A 6,990-nucleotide genomic window follows, 5' to 3' on the forward strand; every position below is an offset into this window, starting at 1 on the left:
CTGCTGATTAGACTATGCGTGAGTAGGAAATAAACATCTATTGTGTTGAGCTGCTGAAATTTCAGTGTTTTTCTGTTATGGTAGCTACCATTCCTTAAACTAATATACCTCCTTTCCATGATTCCCACTGCCTACCTCATAGAATTGGCAAGCATTCACTGAAAAGGGTCATGGGTTCAAAACGGCCATCTGAGTAGCCACAGTCTATGACACAGTTCTGGTGGTGGCAGAAACGCAGTGTCTATTTAGCAGAGCCTTTACTATCTAGTCCAGGTGCTGTTTCCCCTTTGGGTCTATGGACACACACAAGTGCTATGTTTCTCCTATTATGTATGGTTTGTAAAGTATTGATATGCATTTCTCTCTGGCTGCAAATGGGGAGGAATAGACATAGGACACTGAGTATAAGCCATCCAGGTCAGGAAAACATCAGAAGTGTACCAAGAACAGTTGATCAGCACTGATGATGATGATCCACACTATAAAGACCAGGTAGACAGAAGAGGCCAGTGTCATGCTCCAAGGTGAGGGTTGGACAGAGTGCTGACAGGAGAGGTGACTTTGCAGGCTTTGCCTCATCCTTTGGACATATTTGCCAAGTACAATGGAGAAGCCTGAGAAAAGAACCCTTAGGTGCAATTTGATTTGGTGCTAGAGATTTAGGGCTTAGAGTGGGTGTGGCTCCTGGTCAGTGACTTAAGTGCCGATGGAAGAGGATCTAACAATATATGTGAGGAGAATGAGTAAAGAAGAAAAACTAGCAGACAGGTGGGCCATGACAGTAATGAGAATTACGCTTTTAATTAAGTCCCCGAACTGGGGAAAACTTTTAGATATTGATCATGAAAGAGTGGTACATCCAGGACCCATATGTGGGAAAAGCTGATGAATCATAGGTCATCCAGTGGTTCTCAGTGTCTACACATAATTACATGCTTAATACTGGAGCATGGTACATCATATTTCCTGTTAAACACTTTTTTGGTTCCCAAAGTCTTAGGGTATTTTACTGACCTCATGATTTTTATCAACATCACTGGCATAGGCAATGAAAAATTTCAAGGTCAACTCAGAGCAACGCATTTTTGTAAATGACTTTATATTAAAGTATGGGTAATTTTTTAAAAAATAAAATACTGAGTGCTCATTTTATATTTAAGATATTTCCAGGAATTCTAGATATGTATAAGGAGGGAAAATGGGATTCTGTCTGGCAATGAGCCAGGAAACTAATTACCTGGGGGACTTGAAACAACTCGGTGGATTATGTAGTTGCATTGATTTTGTGGATTAACTGTAGCAAATAGCGAAATTTAAGCCACTGTGTTCATCTGTTCCTTCACTCACTAATGGATCAAGTTCTAACTCCTTAGCCTGGCAAATAAATGGTTTCTCAATCTGTATGCCTCAGCTACTCTGAACTTTATACCAATCTGAACTTTGGACCAGTTTATTAATTCAAATATATATATATGTATACATACATATATATATATATGTGTGTGTGTGTGTATAATTCTGTTAGGTAGCTAGTCAGGAATGAGACACAAGAGCCAATGCCCAGCTCTGTAACCATAGAAATTTCCCTTGAAGACCTTCCTTAAGGACCTCCCAGAAACACCTCACTTTTAGGGTTATAAAGTACCCAAATCCTATGTGTGTGTGTGTGTGTGTGTGTGTGTGTGTGTGTGGCAATGAATATTCCCCTTGGCTCCCTGCTCACACGGAGCTTCCTTTTTCATGGAGGAAATAAACTGGAATAATTGCACATATCTATAATGATGACTTGAGTAACTGGAAGTAGTAAAACCATAAACTGTGCTGACATCACTGAGGGGCGGTTAGGGGTAGGAAAGGAACTCTGGAAACATTCCCTATGCTTAGATGTCTGAAACCAAAGAGGAAAGTGGTTGAATCATCCAACTTTCGAATTACTGATGCTATTACTAATGTCACATAGTGTCATGCAGCGTCTGTTATCTGGTGTTGCCATAAAGAACTACGGTAAAACTCAGTGGCTTAAAACATCAATTATTTTACTATTACTCACAGTTCTACAGGTTAAGAATTCAAACAGGGCACAGCAGGAGTGGTCATCTCTGTTTCCTGTGATGTCTGCCGGGGCTGGAACATCTCAGATGGCTTCTCCACACAGATGTTTGTTGACTCAGCTGGGAAGCCGGACAGCTCAGAGCTGGACGGGACAGCTTGAATGGGGCCTTGGTCCTCTCCAGGTGGCCGCTCCACCTATATATCTAGAGTAGAGTAGCTGGACTTCTTACACGGTGTCTCAGGACTCCCACAGAACATAAAAGAACATAAAAGCAGAAGCTGCCAGACCTACTTAAGGCTCTAGCCTGGAACTGGTACGACGTTGCTTCCAATACATTCTGCTAGTTACAGTGAGTCACACGGCCAGCCCAGACTCCGTGTGGGATAGAGTTGGGAGCTACACAAAGTGCGAATACCAGGAGGTGTGCTCCATTGGGAATCATCTTTAGAGAATGGCTATTACATTTAGGAAGTGGCATTGTTTAATGAGGTTACTTTTTTTTTTTTAACACAAGTCTAAAACAGAAACAGCCTCTTTATCCGCCCCCAAAGCCTGAACGTACCCTTCTTTAACTGCTGCTATAGAATATGACTCACAGAGGTAGGTGGAGCTTTTTGAGTAGCGGTGCGCCAGGGTACCGCAACCCACAGGGAAATGTCATCTCCAGACACTCAAGAGAAGCAGCAATTCTCTGATCAGGACTCACAACCTATAAACAGACTTTGAGACTTGGCAGGTATAAAGACCAAGATCTCCTACAAAGGGTTTCGAGACCCCTGAATGTGAAATGATGCCATCCAGAGACAGCATGAGAGAGAAGAGCAGGGACATACAGAAGAGGAACAGCTGATCTTACAAGCAAAACAAAGCAGGAGACCTGGTTCCACCTGGACTGAGGCTATACGCTCGGCTGGGGAAGATGTCAACTTTGACATCAGAAACCTTGTCTCGCATTCCTAGAGTTTGTTCTATGTATGTCTGCTTAACCGTGTAGTAAATCAAACATATGACACTAGGCTCGCCTTGCACACATGTTAAAAGAACAGCTCTACAGTTAGAATGTCTGGTTGTAAAGCCTGCCTTTTTCACTCGCTGTGTGTGTAGCCTTGTGTAGAGTTACACAATTTTTCCATTCAGGATCGTGAAAGGGCTTAGCACAGTGCCACACAGAGCAGGATCTCAATAAATGTTAACTATTAGTATCATTATTGATATCATTCTTGTTATTAATTTCATAATTTCCAACTTACACATTCCTTCCAGCTAGATATCTGACTTGGATGAGCTCCTATATCTGTCCATTGATGTGAAAATTTTGGTACCCAGAGTGGGCAAAACCAGAATAATAGCCCTGTTTTCAGAAAGGAATATTAGTATCTGTCTTGAAGCATATGCTAGACAGGAGAACCCTGGCCTTATGAACTTGGCTCTCTGAAAAGGTTTGATAAACAGCAGCGTTCGAGGTCGAGGCTGAATCATCTGGACACCTAAATTATACTCACTGACCAACCCAAGAAATTTTTTTTTTGATTGTTTGAGGAGCCTTAAGTGAATATAAACATCGTTTTGATTTTTATTCAAAATATATTCAAAACTTTGCAAATTTCTATTTATCCTGAATACATTAGTCAACTTGATCTGAACCCACGTTTTGATAACTGCATTTGTCAAGGTGTGCAATTGCTCTTCCTCAGAGGTTCTCTTTACCCTGGAAATTGACACCAGAGTTTCCATATATGAGCCAAGTATGGGAGAAATCTCTGTTTCCTGAGAGGGGTGACATGTGGCAGTGAGTATGCAAAGACTCTGCAGCCCTGCTGCCTGGTGCTAGAGTGGGTGTCTTAGTCTACTCAGGCTACTATGACAAAATATCACAGACTGGGTGCCTAATAAACACCAGAAATGTACTGATCACAGTTCTGGAGGCTGGCAGTCCAAGGACAAGGTGCCAGCAGATTCAGTGTCTGGTGAGGGCCTGTTTCCTGGTTCATAGAGAGCCATATTCTAGCTGTGTCCTCACATGGTAGAAGGGGGCAGGGAGCTCTCTGGGCCTCTTACATAGGGACACTAATACCATTCATGAAGGCTCTGCTCTCATGACCTAATTACCTCCTAAAGCCCTCACCTCCAAATACCATCACAATGGTGATTAGGTTTCAATATATGAATTTGAGGGGAACACAAGCACTCAGACTATCACAGCAGACTTCTACACTTAATATTATGTTTCTTAACTTCAGTTTTCCTGTCTGGAAAATGTGGCTAATTATATACCCACCTCATAGGGCTCTTGTGAGGGTTAAATGAGTTAACACATAAAATATTCATGGCACGTGATAAGCATACTTAGTAAGCATTAGTTATTATTATTACTCAGCTTCTACAAGTGTGGGAGTTTATCCCAGTTCTCAGGCCTCCTTTGTCTGGACTCTGACTCTGAACTCCATGGACTTCCTTGAACAAGTGTGAAAAGGGATAGAAAGGTAGCCTTTTCCAGATGTACAGTTCTACCTGATGCCTAAAGCCTGGCCCCAGCTTTTAGATTGTTCTTTGGCAGAATGGAGTGAGAAGAAAAGTCCTGGGGTTCATACTAAAGAATGGGATTTAGGACCCATACCTGCTACTTGTATACCACCTGTGTGTGTTCTTGGAAAAGTCACATCTCTATTCCGAGTCTCAGGTTCTCAGGTGCATCATAATTATGACACTCCTTGTGGATGGGCACCCGGCATTTCGGATCCAGGCTGACTCGCTGAGGCAGGGTCAGCCTAAGTGTCCAGGCAGTCAAGCCACAGTCACCTACCTGGGTTCCCTTAGAGGCAAGAAAGTAGATGACAACTGGAATACGGGAACTAAAAATAGTCATGAATACTGAAACTGGCTGGCTGCCAGCTGCTCTGTGTTCAGACACTTGCAGAATGAGTTTCTGGTGCCTCTTATACCCCCAAAATCTGTAACCTGTGTCCTCAGAGGCTGGGAGAAGGACAGCCTATGAGTAGGTTCTGAGGGGCACTAAATGGCCTCCAAATCTTCCCTATTGTTCCCATGAGGCCTTGCTGGCGGGGCTTCTTTCCAAACCATTTAGAATTAGCCCAGGCCTCTCTAGTCTGCTCCGATACTCCGCTTCTTTTTGGTACTTTCTCCTGTTATTTTCACCACCCTTGAGTTTATCTATCTGGCTGCCCCTTTGGTGGGAGGACAGTTCTGTCCTATGTTCCTTGCCCATCACAGTACATGCTTCTGGTTTGGGAAGTTGCACTTTTGAGAGGAAGTGCCCAAGAATGTGGAACAATGGGCTGAGTTTGAATCTCAATGTGTAACTTATTATCTATGAGACTTTGGGCAAGTTTCTTTGCCTTTCTGATCCCCAATTCTTTCACTATAACATAGAACAGTGCTTGTATGAGGGTTATAAGGATTAGAGGCAATATATGTAAATTGCCTCCGCAGTGCTTGACACATGGTAGGTGGTCAATATGGCAGCTGCTACTCCTATTGTAACTATTATTGTATTATTATCCACAATGTCCTGGCCATGTCCAGGACTGGGAAAAGAGCTCACAGAGATGTAGAATCATGCAACTATGATGATTAGCAAAAACTTACTCTATCTTAGGGAATCCTAGGGCCAGACTTAAGTCCTACATTTAGCCAAATCTCAGATTTTTAACTGAAAAGCCCGAGCAGAACATTCACCAGAACTCAGATCTCCAGGCTTTCCTTTCTAGCTCGGCAGGAAAAACAAACCTTCCAGGATAACTCACTGCTTTGAGTTTTCAGCTTTGGCCCCCAATCTCACAGGTGTTCCGGAAGAGAGGTGGCATCCTCTAAATACTGAATAAAAACAACAATAATAATGACCATCATAGCATAAGGATAATCATCGCAGGTTTTTTAAAAACGGGCTTTATATTGACTACAAATAGGTGTAATCCCTTGCTCCCCATGGTGCTGCTTGGGCTATCATTTTTCCTAGTGTCTCTGATCCATTTGCAAAACCGTAAGTTCTGTAGAACCGTGGGAGAAGGAAAGTCCCCTCTTCTCGGCACCCTCATCCCTCTGCATTCTGAGAATGGAAATCTGTTTGCCAGGAGGGTGCTAGAGTGAGAGGCAGGGGCCAAGCCTGGGCCACAGCTGCTTTGCCAGGTTTCTTGTCAATACCTGTTGACTTCTCTGAATAATCATTTCAAGTGCCTTAGAATATTTCTTCTATCACTGGATGGATTATGAGGGCTCTATTGATTTTGTGGTTTCATGTGTAAAAAATCTAATCTTAACCCTCCATTGTTCATTTTCCATAACCTTTTAATAACATGATAGGGAGGCAACCCATCAGAATGGAAATTGTTTCTGAGGCATGTTGTCATAAATATATGCCACAGATGGTTTTATTTTATGGTAGAAGCCATATTTTTGAAATAATAATAATGATCAAATTTGTGTGGTGTATGGCAGTTTATAAAGCACTTTCCTATATCAACTCATTTAATACTGAAGGTAATCCTGATAGGTAAGAGATTTTTTAAAAATTTCGATTTATTCATTCTGTGAGTCTTTCCGCAATGTGATTTTTATTATTATCTGTTGTGTCACAGATGAAGAACCTGCATTGCTCAAGGTCACGCAGTTCTTAAAAATAAGATTTGGAGTCAGGGTGATTTGCACTCAAATCCTGAGGCTGCCATGTTGTCATTGTATAACCTTGGACAAAGGGTTTAAATTTTCCATGGTTCATTTCTTTACCAATAAAATGAGGATAACGCTATTTTTGCTGGGCTTTGTAAGGAGTAAGGATGCTGTGGGTAAACTGCCTGCACAGTACTTGGCACCAAAGAGAGGATCAAAAACTGTTAGCTATTATAATTAAAATAATAATAACAATAATTAAAAGTAGGGTTTGAGCCAAAGGATTTATGTCAAACCTCTGTTCTCCTTTG

Source organism: Pteropus alecto, unplaced genomic scaffold (assembly GCF_000325575.1).
Source record: "Pteropus alecto unplaced genomic scaffold, ASM32557v1 scaffold25, whole genome shotgun sequence".
NCBI lineage: Eukaryota > Metazoa > Chordata > Mammalia > Chiroptera > Pteropodidae > Pteropus > Pteropus alecto.